This window comes from Cricetulus griseus, chromosome 2, assembly GCF_003668045.3.
Source record: "Cricetulus griseus strain 17A/GY chromosome 2, alternate assembly CriGri-PICRH-1.0, whole genome shotgun sequence".
Classification (NCBI taxonomy): domain Eukaryota; kingdom Metazoa; phylum Chordata; class Mammalia; order Rodentia; family Cricetidae; genus Cricetulus; species Cricetulus griseus.
Genome location: NC_048595.1, coordinates 374,931,577 through 374,957,773, shown reverse-complemented (window position 1 = coordinate 374,957,773; position 26,197 = coordinate 374,931,577). Strand labels below are relative to the sequence as shown.

General features: G+C 47.9%; 1 protein-coding gene and 1 pseudogene across 1 annotated transcript in view; both read left to right on the top strand.

Annotated features, from left to right (window-relative positions):
• Positions 1-9,883: 9,883 nt before the first annotated feature.
• Positions 9,884-26,197, top strand: part of Myh9 (myosin heavy chain 9) — an 85,241-nt gene continuing 68,927 nt past the window's right edge. The window contains exon 1 of the mRNA XM_027403917.2: positions 9,884-10,074. The gene's annotated coding sequence lies outside the window, so the exon portion shown is untranslated. The remainder of the gene's footprint in view (positions 10,075-26,197) is intronic.
• On the top strand, positions 11,279-11,372 carry LOC113831436 (annotated as a pseudogene).

Below are 26,197 nucleotides of genomic sequence, written 5' to 3'. Positions count from 1 at the left end.
GGAACTGCCATGCTTGTCTCCAAGGTGGTTACATTACCTTCCTGCCCTGTGTTGAGGTGTGCCATCTCCTTCTCTTTGTTCTTTTCTTTTTCTTTCTTTCTTTCTTTCTTTTTTCTTTTTTTTCTTTTTTTTTTTTTTTTTTTGGTTTTTCAAGACAGGGTTTCTCTGTGGCTTTGGAGGCTGCCTGGAACTCGCTCTTGTAGACCAGGCTGGTCTCGAACTCACAGATATCCACCTGCCCGTGCCTCCTAAGTGCTGGATTAAAGGTGTGTGCCACCACCGCCTAGCTGCTCTTTATTTTTTTATTTATTTTGCCACGGTGAAGATCTAGCCATATTTTAAAAAATTATTGTTATTTTTTTTTATGTGTGTGGTTGTTTTACCTGCATGTTTGTGGCTGGTTCTCCACAGGGGGCAAAAGAGGGCATGGAATCAAAGACAACTCTGAGCTGCCATGTAGTGCTGGGAACCAAACTTGGACCTTTGCCAGAACAAGTACTCTTTTTTTTTTTTTTTTTTTTTTTTTTTCTTTTGGTTTTTCGAGACAGGGTTTCACTGTTGCTTTGGAGCCTATCCTGGCACTCGCTCTGGAGACCAGGCTGGCCTCGAACTCACAGAGATCTGCCTGTCTCTGTCTCCCGAGTGCTGGGATTAAAGGCGTGCGCCACCAACGCCCGGCCAGAACAAGTACTCTTAACTGCCGAGCCATATGTCCAGCCTCCCTCCACCATTTTTATGCATTTTTTAAGATGATTTTATTGCTTGAGTACACAGACAAAATCCACTAGAGCAGCCTGTGGATGACTCATCTTTCCAGTTGGGAGGACCCACTTAGTCTTATAGCAAGCAATGAGTGAATCTGGCTCACCATCAGAATCAAGAGGAATTTAGCATCCTTATCCTTTCTGTTCCTCTCAAGATGCTGTGGACAGCGACTGCTTTCTTCGTTTCTTTTTAAAGCTTCCTTGTGGAAACTGAGACTTCTGCCCAAGGAGTGCAGGGTGGGGCGGTGTGCAGTGGCTGTGGGCTGAAACCTGGCTCCGCCCTCTTTGCTAAGTTCTTGTGAACCATGTAACCTTTCTGAGCATATCCTCTCTCAGCCTCATTATCTCTCCACTTCCCCTGTCTTTTGATCTTTTTCTTTGGGGGTGGGCGTCTGAAGATGAACCCCATTCTTTTGCTAAACACACACTTTGACAATAAATTCCACTGCAGCCCTAGTTTTCTCTTAGTTCTGATGTGGGAATATAAGGAGACCATAGGGCAGTTGGGTGCATGAAGCTTTGAGCTCCCTTGTCCATTTTTTTTTTTAAGTTATTCATTCCCAAAGGCTTGATTCTCAATTCCATCCTCCCTCCCTCCCTCCCTCCCTCCCTCCCTCCCTCCCTCCCTCTCTTCCTCCCTTCCTTTCTTCCTTCCTTTTTTTTTTCTTTCATTTTTCAAGACAGGGTTTCTCTGTGTAGCCCTAGCTGCCCTGGAACTCACTTTGTAAACCAAGCTGGCCTCAAACTCACAGAGAAGCACCTGCTTCTGCCTCCTGAGCGCTGACATTAAAATAATGGGCCACCATTCCTAGCCTCTGATTCTAAATTTGACACTTGCTTCTTGGTGGGGACACACACTACCCTTGGAGGGGAGGGAAGGGCAGTGCGCTGGTAGAAGTGGTCCAAGAGACAAGAGACTGTGTTCCCTCCTTCCTTCATCTCCTTCTTCCCCCCTCCTTCCCTTCCTCCTTTCCCTCTCTCCCTCCCTCCTCTCTCTGAAGTCCTGGGTTGTAAACTTCACCTGAGTGTCCAGTTTTTCTGCTATAAAAAGGAGATTAGACACACCTCACATGGCTATTAGGATCAAATGGCTTTTGGAAAACATTCAGCCAGTGCATTGCACTGTCATTAAACAGTACAATGCATTCATCGCACCGCTCCAGACTGAGTTAATGCAATGGCAGCTCATGAGAGCCTGCCAGGTTTGGAGGAACAGACACAGAAGAGGTCAATCATGCCTTAGTATCACAGCCACTGTAATGGGGACACACTTCAAGTTCTCTGCAGGTAGAGAGCACGGGTGTGGCAAGATGGCTCAAGCAGAAGGAAGTGGTGAGGGAAGGGCTGGGTGGCACAGGGGCAGGTGGCTGGGGCCCCTTTTCTGCAGGGTGATGGGAGGGTCAAGGGCTTCTGGAGTGAGAAGGTTGCCTCTGGATACCCACACATACATAATTATCAGTCAATCAATCAATCAATCAATCAACTAATCAATCAAACCAGATAGAATATAGGTTCGACTCCCTTCCTCCGGAGCACACACCCAGGTGAACATGTTCAAGTGGGTCTAAGAGGGAAACAGAGAAATGAAACCCACCCCAGACCTGGGAGGGAAGCAGAGTGCCACAAAGGAAAGGGCTTACTTAGCATTCCTCCCATGTCATTTAATTGCCTGGGATGTTTGGCAAGTCTCAACATGTCGCCCAGGCCTCAGTTTACTCATCTGTGAAAAGAAGGTTAGCATAAGCCTCCTTGAACAGTAAACACCAAGATGAAATGAGGCATCATGAAGACACGATTGCAAAATCTCTTTGCTGTACACCTTCATGTAGCCTACTTGTTACTGGAGTTTTGGAATGGGTCAATCAAATATGGTATCTCCATAGAAGAAGATACCATTCGGCCATAGGAAAGAGTGAGATACCCACAGATGCTCTGATGCAATCATGTTTCTGTAACACTAATCTAAATAAAAGCAGCCAGACACAAAAGCCCACACGCTGTGATGCCATTTCTGTGGAATGTTCTGAAGGGGCCAATCCATCCAGAAAGTTGATTAGTGGTTGTCTACTTCCAGACAGGGATGGGGGTGAGATGGAGAAGGTTGGGGAAATGGGGAGGGACTGCTGATGAACATGGGGTTACTTTGGGGGGGTTGATGAAAATATTCTAGAAGCAGATAATGATTGCGTAACTTTTAAACATACTAAAACCTACAGAATTGAATTCTTCAGGTGAGTGAAATCTGTGGAATGGAAGTTATATCCCAATAAACCTGCTTAGAGGAGCCAGCAGCATGTTATTGAATTTAGTTCCCAGCACCGGTGTGTGGGCCCACACAAATGAAGAATTGTACTCACCAGCGTGTCATAATGTAGTGGGTTCATATGCACTCTTGCAATCTTTACTGGCTTATTTGTTTATTCATTCACTATACTGAGAGTTATTGGAAGTCTTTCAGATTCTGAGTTCCATGTTGGGTCGCATGAATGTACACACACACACACACACACACACACACACACACACACACACTGATGTGTCCTTAGGAAACTTATCAGGAGACAGGTAAGCTGGAGGGGTAAAGAGTGTTAGTGTTATGATAGCAGGGAGCCCAGGGTGCTGTGGGAGCCAAGAGGAGGGCACCTTGCCAGGTGGGAGGATCCAGAGAGGTCCCTGGAGGCAGATCCATATTCAAAGGCACAAGGGGAAGGGCAAGAGCATGAAGGCATGGAGACCGAGCTGTGCTCCAGGCAGTGTGACCAAACAGGCACGGGAGCCAGCCATTGAGCTAGAAATACTGATCATATTTGTTGACTGAATGCTAGTGACAGAACTGATGAGTGGTCGCCCTTCTAGGGACACGGGAGGCAGGCATGGTCCTTGTGGCTGGTGCTCGGTGGTTGCTGAGTAAATAACAAATGGTGTGAAAGAATATTAGACTCACTGCTTTAATTAACTCCCTCTAGAAATTTGAGACCTTTGAAAGTTTTTTTCAGATGGGCTGTTGTTATGTATCGCAGCCTGGCCTTAAACTTGTGAGCCTTAGGGATGCTGGCATCATAGCATGTACTACCAGGCCTGCGTTAGTTTTGCCCATGCCTGTGCATGCTAGGCAAGTGACCTACCATTGAGCTGTACCCCAATTCTGTAGAGATCCTAATGTCTTACACAGTGGGATCTCCTCAGATTAAACTCATTGCTTTTTTTTGTTGTTGTTGTTTTGAGACAGGGTCTTCCCAGGTAGCTGTGACTGGCCTGGAACTTACTTATAGTCCAGGCTGGCCTCAAGCCTGTGGCAATCCTCCTGCCTCTGCCTCCAACAGGTTTTGGTCACCAATGCTGGTTGCTTCTCAGAATTCCTCAGGACTTAGAGACAGATAGCAAGTAGATTTGGCTTCAATGGCTCGGGGTTCTTCTCAGTTCTTGGCTTTAGCTTTAGTTTTCTTTATGTATTTATTGCTGGGTTTCATTTTTGTTTTTTGTTTTTTTGAGACAGAGTTTCTCTGTGGCTTTGGAGGCTGTCCTGGGCTGGTCTCTCGAACTCACAGAGATCCACCTGCCTCTGCCTCCTGAGTGCTGGGATTAAAGGCGGTGCACCACCACCACCCGGCATATTGCTGGGTTTCAAATTTGGGACTTTTTGTGTGTTCATTGCACTCTGTTGCTACACTCAACCTCCATGCCCTGGGACTTCCTGTTTCTACAAAGCCCCTACAAGTAAGGCTGATGCTACAATGTCACAGTCCAAGGGCCTTGATTTGCACAGCTGGGGTCTGGACCTTCTAGGACTTACCACCATCTGAATGTCACTTCCCTTCATCTTGCACAGGCTGTATCTCCTCTGTCTTGGCCTTGTGTCAGTGTGTCCTGCCTGGAGTGAGCCCCCTCTGCCCTTCACCTGCATGCTCTCTTCCACCCTGCCTGAACCACCTTTGCAAGTGTTGCAAGCATAAGACTCTTAGAGCATGCCTTACTTTGTCAGTGAATCCCAGCACCTGGCATGTAGTCTGGCAAATCAAAAAGTCCTTAGGCAGCACTGCACTGGGACAGTAGAAAATGACCTGTTGGAAGCAGTAAGACAGGAGCCTTCATCTTCCCAGTCCTAGCAAACACTGGCACTACCTGCACTTGTCCATCTCCATTGACATATGTAGCAAGTCACCTGATCCTCAGAACAACCCAGTTTGGCAGGGACTATCACCAGCCCCATATTTTTTTTTTAAAGATTTTGTTTATTATGTATACAACATTCTGCTTCCATGTACATCTGCACACCAGAAGAGGGCATCAGATCTTATAACGGATCGTTGTGAGCCACCATGTGGTTTCTGGGAATTGAACTCAGGACCTCTGGAAGAGCAGTCGGTGCTCTTAACCACTGAGCCATCTCTCCAGCCCCACAAGCCCCATCTTAACAGTGAGAACTGAGGCACAGAATAGTTCAATATAGGCAGAGTCTGGATTCTCCTCAGTTAGCCCAAGACAGAAACACGACAAAAAAGAAGTCCTGCCAGAGACACAAACATGTCAAAGGTGAAGCAGAGGGGAAGGTCTCTTTCTAGTGGGGGTTGGAGTTTTGAAGGATGGGTAGGAGCCCAGGAGTCAGAATCATCAGAGAGAAGATGAAAGCAGTGGTATGGCAGTGGCCTGACTGTAGAAGGGGCTGGTTCATAGGGCAGTGAGCAGCTCGGACAGAAGGTCATGTAGAAGAGACATGGCTTCCTCAGGGGTTGCAGATACTTGTAGGGGGCCTAGGGCAACAGTCTAGGAGTCTGAGATTCACTGAAGACATCAAAATAGCAGGACAGAGGCTCTTAGAGAATTGGGCTGTGTCTTCTTCTGCAGCAAAATGAATTTTGTGAAGCCAAACACACACACACACACACACACACACACCACACTAATAAAAAGAGAAAGTATGCAATATGTGTCTTTCTTCCTCTATTACTCTTCCTTGTTTCCCTGTCCCCACCTTTTAGACTCATTGCTTGCTTGAAATTAGAAAAGTAGGCTTCAAATTCCCAATCACCCTGCTTCTGTCTCCCAAATGCAGGGCTTATGGGCATGCATGCATCACCATATCTGGCGACAAGTCTTATATTCTAAACTTAGATTCTGCATATGAGAGACAACATATGGTATTGTCTTTTCGGCCTGACTTATTTCTCTTAACATGATGCGCTCTAGTTCCACTCACCTCCCTGTGAATGGCATCATTTTGTTTCATTCTTCTTTAAGGTTAAAGTCCATCGTGTATACCCAGCACATCTGGTGATGGGCATCCAGGCTGGCTCATTAGTAAATATGGATGTGCAAATCTCTCTCTAGCAGTCTGACTAGTTTCCTTCAGAGTATTTATTACAATTTTTAAAAGTTGAGAAAAAAGAGAAAAGATTACTACATTGGAGGCCTGGGTGGAACAGGGACTTGGCAGTTACCTCTGTGGCTGATACAATTGCAGGTGGCAGAGTTGGCTGGAAATCTAGGAAAGGAGTCGCAGGCTGCGAAGAAAAGAACATTGAGTGCTGAGCACAGTGGGCAGCACAGCGCTGAGGGCCTGGGCAGCTGGTTGCACTTGCCTGGTGTGAATGCCAACTCTACTGCTTAGTAGATGGTGAACATGGAGAGTTAACTTTGCTGAGTTTCACTTTTTTCATCTACAGAATGGGAATGATATTGTGGGGCCTGCCACACAGTAAAAAATTCTATCAATGTGCATCTCTGGAAGAGCTTAGGTCAAGACCATTCAGAAGAAACCCTAGCAGCTGAACCTGTATTCTGCTGTGTCCATCCACATAGGTCACCAGGCTAGGGAGGAAGCAGCAGGAGAGGAAAAAATAAAAAAGGAAACTGAGTTCCTGGGAGTTTCTAGATCTTTGTAGGGGTGGGTATGGGGCTGTTGACTTTTCTCTCTCTCTTTTTAAATCTGCATAGTAATTGAGTGTAGACCAATTTATCCACTTATGATTATTATTATTATTTTTTTGCTGCAAACTGCATGAAGCTTTATTGTAATTTAATGAGCTAACGCCATGTATGCTTGGGTCTTTCACCCACCTGCCATGGCGGATGGCTAGCAAAGACAGCTTGAACCACTGCAGAGAGAAATTTTGTAGGGCAGCATAAGGGGAGTGTCTAGGGGTATGCACAGGCTCATGATTGGTGTGCCTCCAGGCTTGGAGGGCTTGCCCTGTGTTGATTGGCCAACTGGTTGTTATGGCCCATAGGCCCTCCCAGGGTGGTTGTTATGCTCTGTGCGTCATTGCTGTGCACTTGTCCGTAAAGTACACCCAGGGTCATAAAGCAATTATTATTATTAATATTATTATTTTTAAGTTAGGGTTTTACTATGTAGCCCAGGCTGTCCTCCAACTCACTGTCTGCTGCAGTCTTTTGAGTGTTATGAGTGTTGGAATTATGGACATGAGCAACACACATTTTATATTGATTGACTTTTTTGCTATTACTTTTTTTGTGGGGGGTCAGGGTCTTACTAAGTAACCTGACGGTCCTGCTACTCATGAGATCTACCTTACCTCTACCTCCCAAGTGATAAGCACTAGGATTACAGGCGTGTGCCACCAAACCTGGGTTGTTTTTTGTTTGTTTTTTTTAACATTGAAAAAAAAATTTTGTGTACATCAGAGGACAACCTGTGGGGGTAGGTTCTCTCCTTTGCCATGTAGGTTCCAGGGAACAGAACTTAAGTTTGGCAGCAGGCACCTTTATCTGCTGAGCCACTTTGCTGTTCCCTTTTGGCTCTTTTAAGCTTCTGTGGATATTTCTGTACATCCTTTGATGGATCTAAATAGTCATTTTATTGTTGTTGGATATATACTTAAGACTAGAACTGCTGACTCTTGAGGTATATGGGAAACCTTAGTAAATAAAGCCTACTGGCTTGCTTTCTCTTTCTTTTTTGAGACAGGGATCCAGGTAGCACAGACTGTCTACAAACCTACTATGTAGCCAAGGATAACTTTGACATCTCGATTCCTCTGCTGCTGTTTCCCCAATGCTGAGATCACAGGTGTGTGCCATCATGCCTGGCCTACATATTTTCTCAAAGTGGTTGTAGAGACACATGATCCTAAAGCGATTGATGAGTTCCACTTCCTCCCTATCGTTCATTATGCTGGGCACTTTCATTTTAGCCAGACACTCAAGGGTGTGTTGCGCTGCTATGGCATCATAGTTTACTTTTGGAGGGGTGGTGGGTTTTGAGACTTGGTCTTGTTATGTATCCAAAGCTGGCTGGCCTCAAACTTGCAGTGACTGAGGTTACAGGTGTGTGCCATCAAGCCAGGCTTCCCTACTGTTTTCAAGTGTATTTTTTTTTTTGTGTGTGTGTGTGATAATTAATGATGTACTTCTCTCTCTCTCTCTTTCTCAAGACAGGGTTTTCTCTGTGTAACAACCCTGGCTGTCCTGGAACTCACTTTGTACTCCAGGCTGGCTTCGAACTCACAGAGATCCACCTGCCTCTGCCTCCTGAGTGCCAGGATTAAAGTCATGCCTGATGATGATGCATTTCTCTTTTAAAGTCTGTCCTTTCCTTAGTAAGATGTGAGTGTGTGTGGATGTGTGTGTTACTGATAATTGAACCCAGGCCTTACTCATGCCTGGTGAATATTCTATCAATGAACTATATTCCTAGCCTCTTTTGTTTTGGGGGAGGGGGTTGTTTTTACGTAGGGTTTCTCTGTGGCTTTGGAGGCTGTCCTGGAACTAGCTCTTGTAGACCAGGCTGGTCTCGAACTCCCAGAGATCTTGCCTGCCTCTGCCTCCTGAGTGCTGAGATTAAAGGCGGCACCACCAATGCCTGGCTATTTTTTTTAAAAGTAATTATTGGCTGTTTATTTCACACATTTGAACTGCTTGTCTGTGTAGTTCAAGCTGGTCTTGAATTGTCTTCATCCTACCTCATTCTCTTGAGTTCTGGTGTGCCACCCACTAATCCTGGCTGTTTTCAGCCATTTTCCTTTTGGAGCATTTGGATTTTGCTTATCAACTAGGAAGCAATCTTTAATGCGTGTTGGTAATAATAATTTATCATCTGGGCTGCAATTTTTTTTAAAGCTGTCTTTTGTCTTTAGAATGTAAGTTTCCCCTGAAGTTCATTTGGAAAGATTGTTTTAGCTGTGTTAGCAAGAACAGTTCAACAGTTAAGAGCAATGACGAGAAATTTGCTCTCTCAACGTGATTAAAAGCTATCCCCACTGACTGAGGAGGTACTGCAGGATCGACCATACGGATCAATGAACACAACTCGAAAACGGATATGGTGATAGTGGTACCTACAATCGGGGCTGAAAATAATGTGCGGATAGATTGTTGATGGATTAAATGAGACGTGCGGAAAAAAAAATCCTCTCATGGTTAGTAACTAAAATCAATGCAATATACCCTTAAAATAACTTAGCGACAAATATCTCAGAGGATGTGTCGGAGTTAATTACTCAGAGGTAAAGCGCGGCTCAGATCGCATTCCAAGCAGCGGGACCCGCCAAAGCAAAGGTTCAGAGGTTGGAGGACTGCCGTGAGCAGGCTCCAAAATCGAACTCAGGACGCCCACACGGAATGCAGGGTTGAAGCCATACCCGCCCCCACAGCCATCATAATTATGTAAAATACCACTTTTCCCATATATGGTACTTAATATCTGTTCTCCTGGTAGGACAGGACGAAGGGAAAACACGGCTGGCGGGGCGGAGTGTCAGAGCCTCAGACCTTCCCAGCACGCTCCTGCCCGCCTCGGCCCGGCCCAAGCTGCGCATCCGAGCCGGGACCGGGAACCCAGCGCGCCGGAGCCATCCACTTTTGATTGGATGTAGTTCACGTCAATCCTCGTCCTGTAACCTGGCTGTCCATTGGATCCGCCCCACGAGGCGGGGCTCCCGCCTAGGAAGCGCGAGGAAGGTGGGGTGGGCGGAGGTGGGGAGGATGAATCCCTCTATGCTGGCATTCGTCCCTTATCTGCTTATAGGCCGAAAATCTGTCAGTTTAGGCCAGGCTCCTGCCGGATTCGCCGGTGTGGAGAGGGGGCGGGCGCTCCCGGGAGCTCCGCCCCCGACCCGGCGGCAGCGCTTCAGACCCGCCCTCTTCTGGAAGGGCGGGGCGGGCGGCGTTCAGAAGAGCTGGGTGCGGTGAGGCGCGCAGATCACCGCGGTTCCTGGGCAGGGCACGGAAGGCTCAAGAACTTGACCTGCTGTAGCTTGAGTCTCGCTTTCGCCCCACCCCGCCGCCCGAGCGCTCGAGAAAGTCCTCTCGCAAGAACCAGCGTCTGTTCCCCGGGCAGACCCAGGTTCAGGTGAGCAAGCCCTGCCGGTGTGTCCCGCCCTGGAGCTGCCGAGCGCGCGCGCGTGGCGACTATACGCTGGGCGTTTGGAGCCGGCGGCCCTGTGGTTCTCGGCCTTCTCGTAGCCGGCTCTGGCGCGGTCGGGCGTGAACGCCTGGGACCGGGCTCCGCATCCTCACCCGAGGGGCGCTAGGCAGCAAGGCCTCGGGGTTAGGGAGCCAGGGGGGACACAGTCCCCGCCCCGCCGGGAGCCTTCCCGGTTGGGGTACTGGGAACTCGGCCTGCTTCTGCCCCCTGTGCGCTCCCGCCTACCCGACTGGCGGTTCGGGCAAACTTTTTAACCCCTTCGGGGAAGCCGCAATCCCGGGGCTGCGGACGGAGCCCACGGGGATGAGGGTGCAGGTTCAGGGCAGCGGCTCCTCGTAAGTTTTGCAAAGGGAGGTAACGAGCAGCCAGGGACCGTTTGGCAGCTGTCAGGGCGTCCTTGTGAGTCAGGATCCGTCAGTCCCGCCGCAGACATAGCGCCCGGCTCCGTTTCCGCCCTATGCAACGGACTTCCTCATTCGCCTGGCAGTCCTGAGGACCGGAGGGGGCGGGGAGGGGTGCTCTGGGTGCGTGGGAAAAGGGGAGCCGGCTGCCGCGGGACCCAGGGCGCCGGAAAGACCCCCGTCTGTCCTCTAACGAATTTGGGATTTTGTTGCCCGAAGGTAAAAGGCCTGGGTCTGCCCTCAGCCGTCGGGCGGCCCAGGCGTGCACCTGATTCCACTGCACCCAGAGATGCCACGCCCGGACCAGTGTCTGGGAGCTGGCCCTGACTTTAGGACCAGGCCGGGCTACTGCATCTTTTATGTTAGGGTTAGAGGTGGAGTTTTGAAGCTATCCCCCACTTCCCTGTGCTAGGGTCCTCACCCCATCCTGTCCTGGAGCCACGCCCAGGGCATAACTGCACGCCGCTCCTCTTGGTCCTCATCCCTCACAGGCAACGGAGTCTGAACCCTCCAGGACTTGCTTGCGGCCAGTAGTGAAATTGAGGGTAGGGTGGGCCCGGGCGGGTGCCTGAGGCCCCACCCATTGGTGTTAGGGAAAAGGTTTCTGGAAAGTACCAGGTGTTGGAGACCCGGAGGCTACTTCTGCTGGGCAGTAGAGAGGTCCAGTGGCTTCTCGTTCTCTGAGCGGTTTTTCTGGATTTAGCAAGATTTCAAAGTAACCGTTGCTTGCTCCCTTCGGCAGCACCCATACTAAAACGATACACAGATTCATGGCTCCTGCACAAGGATGACACGCAAATTCGTTTAGCATCCCATAGTTTTAGTCAAAGTAGACTGGCGTGCCCAAGCCATCTCTGGGTAAGTGACTCTCAAGCAGGACTAGGAGGTCTCCTCGCCTAATTGGCTCCCTGATCTGCTGTGTCCCTGCCAGCTTCAGGACCTCCACCTGAACTTCTCAAGCAGCTCCACCCTGGAGCCCCTCCCAAGTCTTGAACCAAGTTAAAATAAAGCTTTTTCAAACAGAAAAAAAAAAAAAAAAAGGTAACTGTTGAAGGGGAAGAATTTTAGCCCTTTCTTGTTCTCAGCAACATTGTAGCAATTTCTGACTTCACTGTCTAGAGGCCAGGCTGATAACCTCACCTGCCTACCTTCTTTTTGTTTAGGAAGGCTGCTTGAATGCCTGTTTAGACAATCTCTCAATATTAGTCAATTTATATACAAGGTTGCTATGGGTGGGGGAAAGGCCTATAAATGTGTAATTGAGCAAATATTTAACTGGCTTCTCCTGCCAGGGACTTTGCCAGGTGGTGTGTGTGGGGGTGGGGTGGATGTGAGTTGAGTAAGACCTGGTCCCTGCCCACAGGCATTTAGGGGAGAGCTGAGACAAATCAGTAGGTGACTCTAGTGTGAGGTGGAGATGACAGGAACTCCAGAAAGGTACAGTGAAGCATAGGAGTACCTTGTGAGAGCTTATTGGCCTCCTGAAGAGATTTTTGTCCTGGGGAAATATGAAGGCTTCAAGGAGCAACAGTGGCACACTGAGATACAAAGGCAGCTTGTGCTGCATCCCAAACAAGCCACAGACAAAGGACTCAAGGAATTCCTAGGTTAAGGGGGCCACTGTTGTCCAGGGCACACAGGGAAGCCATCATGAGGAAGGAAGACATTTCAAGCCTGGCAAACTGAGGCAAGCACGTGGTGAAGGAAAGTGGGGAGTCATTTAATGGCTAATTGGGGAGTAATTAAAAGCATTGAGAGATTGCTTAGTGTAGTTTGAGAGCCAGTGTGCGGTGTGGGTGACACTCCAGAACTTTGTTCCTGTACCCAGCAGGTCCTGGCAGGGCAGGTGGGCACACCCAGGTTCCCCTCCAACCAGCATTAGCAAGTTCTGTAGGGAGGCATTATGTCGCTCTGGGGGGAAGGGACTCAGTGGGGCTGCTGGTTTTAAGGGCTTGAGAGGAGAGGAAAGGAAGGACAGGGTTCTGGTTTATCTGGTTTTTATCTTTTTCTTTTAATTTTTGAACTTTTAACCAAAGGGTTTGGAGATAGGGCAGCTTCTCTCTTGTGGAATGAAGGATGCATGTTAATCACAGCCAGCCTTTTGCCTGGTCTTGCTCTAGATAAAAAAAAAACAAAACAAAACAAGAATCTCTTATTTCTTAGAGAAGCACACTAAAAAAATGCAGCATTGTTACATAGTCAGCGGGGTATTGCTAGAAATGGGGCTGGCTGGAGTTTTGCTCACTTCCTCTTCTCACTAATCCGTCAATAAAGTACTTAAGACAGTCCCTACCAGTTTGACATCTTTATTTCAGAAGGAGAAGGAGGGGTTAGCTGTTGTTTTTCTTCTCTTAGGGGAGGGGGGAGGCTAAAGCAAGGGCAAAAAAAAAAAAAAAAAAAAAATCTTTGCCTTGACAGCTTCCTCCAAGCATCATGTTCCAAAAATATTTAGAATAACAAAATCTGTGTGTTCTCTTAATTAAACAACCGTCCTAATTTACTGAGCATAAAACAGCATCTCCGCCTCCCCGCAGGGGCAGGAAGTACATTTTCCTTTTGTGCTGCCCCAGAGAATCACCGCCTCTCAGTTTTAACCCTTGGTGCTCTGAGCCCCTGGGCTCAGGGCCTCTGGTGACTACAGAACAGTTGCCTAGGTAACTGTCTCATGGACTTCTATTTAAATTTTTGTTTTAAATAAAAGTTTGTGTGTGTGAGTCAGAGAGAAGGAGACAGACAGACAGACAGACAGAAGCTATCTTGGGAGAGTTGATTCTTCTACCATGTGAGTCCTTGGGATCTAACTCAGACTTGGTGGCAGGAGTCTTTAATCCACTGAGTTGGCCCCAGAATCCCATTTTTAAAGTTGGGAATAGGGAGTGGGTCAGGGAAAGAACATGAACTGTGGTGATAGGCAGACTTCAAATCTTAGCCCTTCCCACAAAGCCCCTCAGTGTTCTCATCAGGAACATGGGGATCTTCAGATTACTCGACAGAAGTAATGCAAGAACTGGAAGGAGGAGTGATCATGTAAAAGGGCCTCCTATATCATGGCTGTGTACATCTTTTTGTTACTTTAATTGTAGATGTTACTAGTCTTGCCTCACTAGGTGGTTATGTGAGGGTGGAGGGTAGACCATTTTCCTTGGTCCTAACTCAGTGTTTTTTTTTGTTTTTTTTTTTTGTTTTTTTTTTTCTCTACCTCTAAAAAGGGGTTCATGTATCATGGGGTGCTTGGGGTCATCTGGGGGCGGTGCAAAAAAAAATCAAAAACATAGTGGCTTTAAGATTGTTAGTGCTTTTAGCGGGGCGTTGGTGGCCCACGCCTTTAATCCCAGCACTCAGGAGGCAGAGGCAGAGGCAAGCGGATCTCTGTGAGTTCGAGGCCAGCCTGGTCTCCAGAGCTAGTGCCAGGATAGGCTCCAAAGCTACACAGAGAAACCCTGTCTCGAAAAACCAAAAAAAAAAAAAAAGATTGTCAGTACTTTTGGGTGCACTTGCTTATGAGTGTGGGTTAAATGGCTTGTTTTGAGGTGCTTGCCTAGGCAGAAGTTGCTCATACTTCGTGCGGTTTTGTTTTGTGTTTTTATAAAACATGGTTTTCCATGTTCTAGGCAATTCACAAAGGTAATATGGAAAGAACAACACCAGACTTGTGTGCCTGGAGACCTGACTTCCTCTAGCTGTGGTGCTGGTTAGAAGACCGGTCTGATTGTGTTAGAGAGTACCACGTTCTTTATAAGATTGTAACAGTTTATATACAGGGGTGTCTGGGAAACTACAGTTGAGGGACTTCCTTCCAAATACCTCTGCTTCCCCATTTGAGTGCTTCCCCATGGATGGGTGTGTGTGTGTTTGTGTGTGGATGTGTGTGGATGATGAGTCCAGGTGACAGAAGAGGCTGGAGGTATGGGATTTTCCCCTTTAGCTGGAGTTACAGACAGTTGAGATCACATGATGTGGGTACTGAGAACCAAACTCCAGTCCTCTGCCAAAATTACACACCTTTTTTTTTTTTTTTTTTTTTTTAGACAGAGTTTCTCTGTGTAGATTTGGAGCCTATCCTGGCACTAGCTCTGGAGACCAGGTTGGCCTCGGACTCACAGAGATCCGCCTGTCTCTGCCTCCCAGGTGCTGGAGTAAAATAAAAGGTGTGCGTTACCAACACCCAGAAAAACTATACACTCTTAAACATTGAGCCATTCCTCCAGCTCTGGGGACAACTCTTTTTCAAGGGTAATTTTGACAGCATCTATCTGCTGAAGGGTATTCCCTTCTAACTGTGTTCTAGGCATTTACCCCACAGATAAACTTGACTGTGCAGAAGGAAATGTCTGAGGATAATCATTGTGGCATTGTCAGAGAAGAAGGCAGGAAACAAGCTCTCTGTCCATTAGAAAGGTCACGTTAATCATGGCACAGCTGTACAGCGGAAATCCTTGTAGCCCTTAAAAGACAGGCTAATCTCTATGTACTTATAGGGCATGCTGTCTGAGGGGGATGAAAAAGCACAGCCAGCTAGATACTGGGTACTGTGTTCCCATTTGTGGGAAACCCTTCGATTCTCTGCTATTTTGTTGAGACAGGATCTCACTGTGTAGATTCTGGTTAGCCTCTGCCTTTCCAATCCTGACCACTTGAACGCTGGGATCGAAGGTCTGTGCCATCACACCTGGTGGAGGTGGAAAGGGCTTAAAAAATGGACTGACTTGCTCTTCTGCTTAGAACACTTTGAGTCCTGTTTTTCTCCACCTGCCTCAATCTCACTAGCATGACAGATGTGCTGTTCTGCTTATCATCCCATCACCCACCCCAGCCTGGGAAATATGGGGGGGCGGTGATTTCTCTTTTGGCTATGAGAAAAAGATGCTTGCATGGATTTGTTGTTGAGATAAGGTATTCCTGTGTAGCTGTGGCTGGCCAGGATCTCACTGTGTAGACGAGGCTGGCTTTAAATCCATAGACATCCCCCTGAGTTCTGGAATTAAAGGTGTGTGTCCCCTTCTTTTGTAACTTGGGGTCATAGCATTCAAAAGTACACTCCTTTCCACTCTGCCCCAGTTATTGCTCAGGCATTAGCAGTGGAAAAGCTCAGGTTCTTGAGACAATGTGATCAAAGGGACATGTGGACTTGGGGGACCATGGCCTTTGTCTTTAGGAAGGGCTGATGTCAGTCTTGGATGGTGTGGGGATACTAGAGATGGTTCCCTAGTGAAGTTTGAGGAGGAGATTCCCAGAGTTCTGAGCAGGACCTGTGCCCTGCCAGACAGTGTGGAAAGTAAGAGTGGCATGAGTCACCCTAGAGCACATACAATGAGCCAGGCTCTAAAGTAGGCCTGCCACCACATGGGCAGGTGATTGAAGGCCGCTGCTTGTGTGGCATTTCCTCTTGGATGTGATGTGAACCTCTTTAAAAAGGACCCGAGGCAGCATTGTGCTGGAATTAGTCAGGTTCCACTCTGACCAGCTTTCCAAGCCTGAGGTGATTCAGCACTGGGCAGGTGGCTGGAGAAGGAGGCTTCTGGCTTTGGCCAAGGTCTCTAGCTGTCTTCATTCTGGTTGTGAATGCCAGGACTCTCCCTTGTGGCTGAGGAGCTTGCAGTGCTCTCTGGAAGGAAGTTCTAGTGAAGGTGAGGCTCTGGCAGGACAGGTTGGGCTGCAGCCTTTCTACTTTGTAGAGGTAAAGTCTGCTGGTCTTTTCCATGCCCTAAGTTACTTCCTTGTGGCCTCTCAGATGGAACTCGAGGTCCTTATGGTGCTTTGCAAAGGAAAAAGGGGGTCTCCCTGGAAGACCGACCTGGATGGTTCCAGTGGGCCAGACACCTGTCCATAATGTTTATGTGTTAAGATAGCCATAGGCAAATTTCTTTCTTTATGAGGATGTCACTGACCAAGAGGACATTTACAATTTGGAAACTTGACCTTAGAATTTCTTCTTTTTATATTTATTTATTTAGGTTTTTGGAGACACAGTTTTTCTGTATGGCCTGTCCTGGAACTCGATTTGTAGACCAGGCTGGCTTGGAACTCATCTGCCTCTGCCTCCTGAGTGCTGGGATTAAAGGTATGTGCTACCAATGCCCGGCTCTTGTTTTTATTTTTAATTTTTCCCCCCGGGAAAATTACTGGGAATCTGTCAGTCTCCCTCCCCCCCCAACTATCCCCAGTCTCTGAATATTGATTCTAACTGTAAATGATCCTGACTTAAAAAAAAAAAAAAGCCATTGGTGTCAATGCTGAGAATGTTGGCATACCTTTAACCCCAGCATTCAGGAGGCAGAGACAGGCAGATCTATCTCTGTCAGTTCCAGGCCTTCCATCCAGGACAACACAGGGAGACCCCATCTTTAAAAAAAAAAAGCAGACCAAAACAGAAAGTCCCCTTCTGTTGAATTTGCTTAGACTTGTAGAATGTCTGAGTCAAAGGCATCTTGGGTAGTTTTTAAAGAAATAACTTTTTTCTTCCCATGTTGACAAGGGCTCATGCAGAGAGTCACTCCTGGTTTCTATCTATCTTTGTTGCTGTTGTTGAAGGAAGAAGCCAAGGTTTTTGGCTTCAGGCAGATATGGAACTGGACTCTGATCGCATCTCCTGCTGTTTGCCTCAGTTCCCCATCTGTGACATGGACATGGCAGCTGTGAAATGGCTTCCCATCTTCCTCCCTCCTTACCCTTATGTTAGTTTCGACATCACTTCTCAGATTGTAGGAAATACATGTTCAAGTTAAAGAGATTTATCCCACAAAACTGCTCCTTGGTAAGAAGGTATGGTGGTAGCTAAGTGATGCAGGAAGGATCCGGCGTGTAGGCATGGAGGCCAGTCTCTTCTGTAGCCTTCCTCTTATACAGTACAGCTCAGCTTGTTACTCTGAGCTGAGCTGGGTAAGCATTAAGAAAAAGGGTCTAGAAAGCAGCAGAGGCACCTTCATGTCGACTCTGTGTGTGTTTCCTGTGTTTTATGTGAAGTCACTGGGCTGGAGAAGGCAGCTTCCTGTGTGATAAACATGAAGAGCGGCACCGTGGAACACTTCCAGTGACTTGACCTAACTAGGACAGAATGGGGGTGAGGGATAGGAGTCTTAGAGCTCACTGGAGTGTGAGGCCTGGGAAGCTAAAGGTTGCCCGCTCTCCTTTCTGTTGACTGCCTTAGCATAGTGCCCGGCACTGTGTCAGCTTCAGTCCTTGCTGCTTGAACACAGATGAGGTCTCCATGGTGCTTGTCTTAGGGGTTTCCATTGCTGTGCTAAAACACCACGGCCAAAAGCAACTTGGGGCTGAAAGGGTGTCCTCCCCCCTTAAAGCTTATATATGTAGTCTATTGTAAAGGGAAGTCAGGGCAGGAACTGAAGCAGAGCCATGGGGGAGTGCTGTTAACTGCCTTTCTCCTCCTGGCTCTCTCAGCTTGCTTTCTTTTACAGCCCAGACCCACCTGCCCAGGGGTTGCCCTACTCCAGGTGAGCTGGGCCCTCCCATATCTATTGTTAGTAAAGGAAATGCCCCACACGTTTGCCTACAGGCCAGTCTGGATTGGTGGGTATTTTCTCAGTTTAGGTTTATTCTTCCCAGATAACTCTAGCTTGGGTCAGGTTGACATAACACTGGCCAGCACAGGAGGAAGAGGCTGGACAGAGTAGCAGCCCAAGAATCTGGGTATCTGAGTTGAGTCACAATTCTGTTAGTGAGAGAGGTAAGATTTTCCTGAGCAACTGTATGTAACAGGCTATGTGCTGATGAATTCTTTACTTGCCCTCAGAAGTGGAAACTCATTCATTTTGCTGAGGAATTCCCTTACAGAGATTTCAAGCTAGGGGGCCGATTCAGCTTCCTGTGGCCTTGCCAACGCCCTTCACTGTGGGTATACATAGCTTGGCTTTCGAAGAGGATGGACTGGTTCCTGTGACTTTCCCCTTCTCTGGCTGTGAGCTCATTAAAGAGCACCATCATCCCCATTGCTGCTGGCTACTCACTGAGGCCTCCTGTGCCATGGTATTTACTGCAGCTACTTTTTCATGAGTATGGAATTTAGGGAGGGAGGGCAGGTGAGAGGGCCATGGCTACTAGCATGGAGTCAAGTTCAGGATAACTTGCTGTTGGATACAGTGTTGCCCACTGGGGACCATGACCAGAAAAGCCCATTGCTGTCTTAACATCTGGGCTCTTTCTGATGCCTGTGAATGGTGCACTGTTGAATTCTTTGCTTTGTCCACATATCCAACCCTTAGTTATTCAGTAACCACATTGGATAACATGGATTTCCCGTGTATAAAGCTGGACCCCAAGGCCAGGTGCTGGGAGAATGGAGGAACAGGAAGTGTGGTTCTTGTTTGTAGGAGCCGAAGGTCTTCAGCCCATACAGGGATCAGCCCTTGGGTAGTCTGAGAAGGCTGCCTAGAGGAGGTGGCACTTGAGCTGATGGCATAATCAGAGGACAGGGCTTGACGTGTCCAGGGAGCAGGGTTGGGACTGTGCTCTTAGGCATTTTAGCTCTGCCAAAGCTTTGTTCAGAAGTGATTCAGGTTGGTGAAGGCCCTGTGACTCATAGGAGTGGTGAAAGGTTCTTTGGTAGGTCCTAGTTAGCCTTTTCAGAGGCCCAGGTAGCCTGTGGAGGTTTGCATCCTTGCACCATTTCCTGGGAAGCAGAGTGCTGCATTCCACTCCCAGGTCATTAACTCTGACTGGGTGCTGGGCAGACTGCCCATGTCCTCTGGTTGGGTGGTCAGACATCACATGATACCCAGCCAAAGGACTTGAGGTGAGATTTTCATGGACTATTGAGAAACAACCAATGCGATTGGAAAGTGTCCTATTAAAGCTAAAAAGAAAAACTAGGGGCCTGTTGTTTACAGCACAAGTATGACAACAAAGCTGGCAAGAAGCACCCCATCAGTGGCATACACATGCACACGCACATACCTGTATGCACTTTACAAATCCCAGGCAGATACTGTTTACTCTGATTTCTCACTTAGTGCTGTAATCTGAAGTTTCCTATGTTGCACCATTATCCACACTGGGTATTTTGACAGCCATGTTATTGTCCAGTGAGGGGTAGAACTATTATTCACATTGTCAGAAAGTACCTTTTTTTTTTTTTTTTTTTTTTGGTTTTTCGAGACAGGGTTTCTCTGTGTAGCTTTGGAGCCTATCCTAGCACTCGCTCTGTGGACCAGGCTGGCCTTGAACTCACAGAGATCCTCCTGTCTCTGCCTCCCGAGTGCTGGGATTAAAGTGTGGGCCACCAAGACCTGGCAAGTACCATGGGTTTTATTGACTGTTAAAATGTATTCACTCAAGGAATAGCTTTTGAACATCTGTTGTAAGTCTTGTCTAGAGATGGTTGTACATCAAGATGCTGGTGCCTGAGATCACTAGGCTGCACAGGTCTGGGCCTAGGAACATGGTCACTGTCTTCTGGTGTTGCAGCTGAGGACTGTTGGGTGCCCAGTCCAGTTCATAGAAAGCTGGTCAAACCACTTTGTCATTCATGAGCTGTCAGGAAGCTCAGGAACTGGAGCCAAGAGCTGGGAGACCTTTCCAGGCTCTGTGGAGGAAGGTCTTCCACCTTCTGCCTCCCAGCCATAGTGTCTCCTGTCTCGTGTGTGTACCAGTACAGTTTACAAGACCTGGGTCAGGAAGAGGTGAGGGACCAAAAGTCTCCAGGGGGCCTTATTCACAGGGTAGTCACTGCTGAGGACCATACTAAGTAGGAATTAGACTGCTGAGGGTAGTGAGAAAGGGGGGAGGGTGAGGAAGGAAGAGGGTATTGGGCCCCACCCATGAGGATGGAGAGGTCAGAAAACATCTCTATACCTTGCCTGGGGCCCAGGACTCTGTTGAGGCTCCTGAGATGTTGTAAGAATTGTAGCAATAAGTTGCAACAGTTTGACTTGTTGTAAAAAGGAAGTTTCAGAACCCCAGTGACAGCTTTTGAACTGATCCTTTATCTCTAGTGGGGAAGTATTTGTAGGGCAGCTGGGCTTCAGGATGGTTGGTGCCTGCCTTCCTCAGGCAAGGCATTGTGCTTAGCTCTCTGCCCCCTCCCCTCAGTTCCCACCCCAGTTCAAGGCTTTCTGAAATGTGTGGTCTTCTTAGAGAGCAGGAGAGCTAACTTGTTACTTGGGAAAGAGCCAGAAGCTTGTTGCCACCTGCCCCACTGGGCCCCAGAAATGCTGACAGTACTTAGGAGTACTTCGGCATTGCAGTCTTTGCTTACCTTTCTGGGTCCTTTCTCCATCCTGCAGTTTGTATTTGCATCAGCCCCAAGCCTCTTGGGTTTGAAGTTTGTCATGGTTCTCAATGCTCCCCCCTCCTCCCCTCCAGGTTACTCAAAGCAACACAATCCGAGGCTTAACCTAGCTTTCTTTTCACACACGAGTTGAAGTTGCTACTAATAAAAAGTAATTGGAGGAGTCCAGCAGCTGGTGGATTATGATGCTCCTAGTTAGGATGAGGTCCTTTGTAGCCTTTTTTATAAAAGATTAGTTTATATGCATTGCCTTCATGTAAGTATGTGTACTACATGCATGCCTGGTGCTCAGGAAGCCCAGAAGAGGGTATTGGATCCCTGAATGTGGAGTTATGGATGGTTATAGGTCACCATGTGGGTGCTGGAAACCTAATCTGCATCCTCTGCAAGAGCAGGAGGTGCTCTTCACGGCTGCCCCTTTTCTCCAGTCCCCCTTTGTATCTTTATTCACTTCCTGTTTACATTGCTGTTCCAGTCCTCCCTTGGATCTTTATTCACTTCCTGTTTACACTGCTGTTTGGTAATTGCAGGCCAAAGATTATCATTGAGTTTATACTATTTTACATTATTTACTAGCTGTCATATTGGAGGTGGGAGAAGGGAATGTAAGGGTTAGAAAGTGGGACGGGAAAGTGGAACATGGAGGGGGTAATGGGGCGGCAGCTGAGTTTAGCTTCCTTTTTTGGGGGGTGCGTTTCAAGACAAGGTTTCTCTGTGGCTTTGGAGGCTGTCCTGGAACTAGCTCTTGTAGACCAGGCTGGTCTCGAACTCACAGAGATCCACCTGCCTCTGCCTCCCGAGTGCTGGGATTAAAGGCGTGTGCCACCAACGCCCTGCTTAGCTTCCACTTTTTATCCAGCTCATTTGTTCATTAACTGTGAACAGAAGGCTGGGTTTGCATTAGAGGCTGTTGTAGGTTCTGGGACTATGCCATTAAACACATCCTTGGTCACCCCTGTAGTGCTCATGCTATGGAGGCAGATGGCAGCCACAGGAGCCAGTTTGCTGTTGTTAGTCTATACTATACACAGGAGAGGGAAACTCGCGAGGCTGCTGGAACAGCTCCAACGAAGTGCTTCGGACTGGCTCCTAGGCAGCAGGCGTTCGTTCTCACAGTTCTGGAGGCTGGAGGTCAAGGTGACAGTGGGGCTGCTGGCACATCTTACTGTGTTCTCATGTGCTTCAGCGTGTCAGTGTCCTAATCTCTTAGGGGGACACCAGTCATAGAGAATTTGGGCCTACTCCAGTGACCATGACTTGACTTAATCACCTTTATCAAGGTACTGTTTCCACTGTGCATGACAACCTGAGGTGTGTCTTCAGCCATCAGAGGAGCTCAGTGTAACTCAGACATTCTGGTGATCCTTTTCAGGCCTAGGGGATGAGCACTTCTGTTTTTTTTTTTCTTTTTCTTTTTAATTCAAGACAGGGTCTCATTATGTAGGCCTGGCTGGCCTGTAAATTCTTATGTAGACCAGGGTGGTCTTGAGCTCACAGAGATCCACCCGCTTCTGTCTCTGACTCCCCAGTGCTGGGAGGGGGTGCTCTAATCACTCCTACTACTTAGTCTGCTTTGATCCCCACTTTCTCAAGTGTAAACAGGTTAGTATGTCTTAGCTGGGCATCCAGGAGCTCAGTAAAGGTCAGCCTGGGCTGCATACTGAAACTTTGTCTCCAACAAAACCAAGCAACCACTCCCTTTGTACTCCTAAACCTGACTCTTGTCTTGGTGTTCTGTAGGCTGTACCTTCAGCAGTCTGGACTGAACTTCCAAACAGCAGGTACTCTAACTCCCATCCCAGTGCTGCTGCCCTCAGTGTCCCTTTCCACTTCAGATCAAATTCTTGGTGGTCGGGCTGTTCCACCTAGTGCTGAGTATGGCCAGTTGAGGTGTGCCTCAGCAGTGTGGGGAAGAGGTTCAGAACACTTGGAAGTCCCTGGGTTGGCCATTGTTGAGTAGCTGCTGTTAAAGCTTCTGTGCTGAGTATTTAGCCCGGCTGGAGCACCACTCCTACCTACTCAACGGACGTGCTGGCTCCACTCTGGTCTTGTCTTATGGTCAGGGTCCTTGTGAAGTCCCTTAAAGTCCCATGGTGGACCCATGGTGGAAACAGAACATGTTTGTACCTGACTGGGTCAAACACATAGGCTTACTTTTAGGACCTCCCTAGTACTTACTTACATAAATAGGTAGGGACTCTGGCTTTTGACCCAATCCCTTTTCTCTCACCTGCAAGTTATGTGACCACTGTGGGTTTTTTTTTTTTTTTCCTCTTCTTCTTCTTTCCTAATCTGTGGAGCTAGGAAAAGAAACAATACCTTAAGGGGTTTTGTTGCTTAGTGAAGCCTTATTTTTTTTTCTTTTGCATTTTATTTACATATAGTTTGCCCAGCACAGTTGCAGGTTATCACTTACATTTTTTTCCTGTTACAAAAAAAAAAAAAACTTTTTCAGGTGCTGGAAAGATGACTCAGTTGGTAAAGTACTTGCATTGACGAACTGATTTGGCCGTGTGGTGGTGGCACATGCCTTTATTCCCAGCACTTGGGAGGCAGAAGCAGGTGGATCTCTGTGAGTTCAAGGCCAGCCTGGTCTACAGAGTGAGTTCCAGGACAGCCTCCAAAGCTACAGAGAAACCCTGTCTCAAAAACTGAAACAAAACAAAATAATAATTTAAAAACAAAAACAAAAACCTGAATTTGGATCCTGAGCAATTACATTGAAAAAAAAAAAGGCAAGTCAGATATACTGGTGCCTTCCTATAATTCAGCCATGGGGGGCAGAGACAGAAAGATTCCTGGGGCCTACTTGGGGAGCTGCAGTACCAGTGACAAATTTCTGTGTTAAAAAATTATGTGGAGCTGGGTAGTGGTAGCCCACGCTTTTAATCCCAGCACTCGGGAGGCAGAGGCAGGTGGATCTCTGAGTTGGAGGCCAGCTGGTCTACAGACCTAGTTCTAGGACAGCTGGGGCTACACAGAGAAACCCTTGTCTCGAAAAACCAAAAAAACAACCAACTAAACAAACAAAACCAATTATGTGGAGCGCTGGAGAGATGGCTCAGAGCTTAAGAGCACTAATTGCTCTTCCTGAGGACTGGGGTTCGGTTCCCAGCACCCACTTGGCAGTTAACATCTGTCTGTAACTCCAGGTCTAGCAAGTCCAGTGCCTCTTATGGATCCCATGGGTGCAGTACACAGGTGGTGCATACACATACATCTAGGCAAACACACATGCACATAAAGTAAAGGTAAGGTAGAGAGCAGTGTGGAAGACAAGACACACCAGTGTTGATCTCTGCCCTTTGCACACACAGAAACACATACATAAACCACAGCACATACAAAAATCTATTTTGTATATTAATTCTTTTATTATGACTGTATGAAACTTGAAGTCACATCCAGGTTATTGTGGCTGAAGTTTCCTACAAGGAAGGCTCTTTTTTTTGGGGGGGGGTGTTTCAAGACAGGGTTTCTCTGTAGCTTTGGAGCCTATCCTGGCACTCACTCTGGAGACCAGGCTGGCCTCGAACTCACAGAGATCTGCCCACCTCTGCCTCCCAAGTGCTGAGATTAAAGGTGTGCGCCACCAACACCCGGCAGAAGGCTCATTTTATAGCTGGGCATGTTGAGAACCTAAGAATCAAGCCTCTCTGTTCTGATGGCCTCTCCCACCTTCTCATGCCACCATCTCTGTCCCAGTGGATTCTCTGTCCCGGTGGCTGTTGGATTCCAATTGCTTACTGACTTTTTGGTACCAGGTGAGCGTGGGCAGGCCAGGGCAGATGTGGTCGGCAGGGGTGTGGGTAGAGTTATGAAGGAAGAGATATTTTTAGCTTGCTTTCTCTGGAGAACCCAGCTTTTGCTTCTCTTCTCCATGCCTCCTCCTGTTGGCCCCCACCAGCATGCTGTTCTCAGCCTGCCTTCTGCCCACAGCCTGCTGCCTGCCTGCGCTGTTTCCTGTCTCTGTTAGGGTGAGGAGGAGGAAGTAGATGTAGAGTGCTCAGGGGGAATGCTTCAATATCCCACTGTGGAGCCCTCCCTACCCTACCAGTGCTATGCTGCTCAAGCTGGCTGTCTCCTCCCCAGCGCTGGCCACAGGTGGTGAGTTCCAGGCTTCTCTGGCTAGAACTTCCAACCTTATGTCACAGAGGAAGAGCTGAAGAGCTGCAGAGGCTCTCCTGCTGCTTCTTAGCTGTGTGTTGTGCGTTGAAGGTGAGGATTCTGGGGATGCTGGCTAGTGGCATGTCTCTCTCTGCTTTATCACGTACCCTGCAGTATCATGCACTTTGGAAGCCCTGTGTGAAGATGCCCAAGGCTGTGGTGGGGTGGGCCTCCCTCTTCCCTTGGAAAACTAGTCCTGGGCTTTAATTATCTTTAGGTTGAAATAGAGAGCCCCCACTCCTAGTCCCATCCACCCCCTTTCTTCTGGCTTTCAGACAAGAATGTGAAGAATGTGGTCCTCTGTTGTGGACCTGACTAGCGGTCTGGATGCTGGGGCCATCTGGGTGCCCAGGCCATCTGGACGCTGGGTGGGACTCAAAGGCTTCTCCCAGCTTTACAGGCTGCTTTGTTGTGTCTACACTGACAGGGACATTCCGGATTGGTTGTGGTTTGTTTCGAGTCATGACAATTCCAGGCTTATTAAATTCCTGTATATTTTATGTGGCCCCTTTGAGACAGCTGGGAGGAGCTGCAGTAAGGAGATGACTCTCTTCCCCTCCCAGCAGTCTTACCTCAGAGGGATCAAGTTCAAAGGTACTGGAACGGGAGTCTGTGGTGCAGGAAAGGTCAGTGCCAGGCCTGAGAACCAATGGGACAAGAGACCCATAGCTGACACAGAGTTACCTGTGTGCTTTCTTCTTCCTGATCTGGTGTTTGCTGTGATCCTTTCGGAATGGCTTCATGAGTCCACTGCCTTATGCATCCTAGGAGGCAGGGAGCAAAAGGGTTGGATTCAGGACCCTGGAGCCCAGAATGAGATTGCAGGATGCAGACACCAATAGCAGGCCATGTACCAGTTGTCTCTTTTGCAAAACAGGATACAAACAGAAGTTAACCTGAGGGGGGTGCTATGTGTAAGGTCAGTTGCTCTGGAGGCAGGCAGGATGAGGTTAATGGTCACGCATTCTTTTGAAGTGGGCTCTGGGGAAATTCTGAGTGGTTAAATAGCTTATTCACAGCCTTTCCCCCAGACAGCAGAGACTACTGTGCTTACATCCAGAGAGCCCAACTCAGGAGCATCACTTTCTACCGTGATCCCAGCGTCTTTTGGAGTATTTCTGTGCTGCCGACTCTGTGCATGTTTGTATTTGTACATGCCTATGAGCATGTCTGTGAACACAGATCTATGCCCACAGATCTCTACATATGTCTCTATATACATGTCTGTGAGTGTATA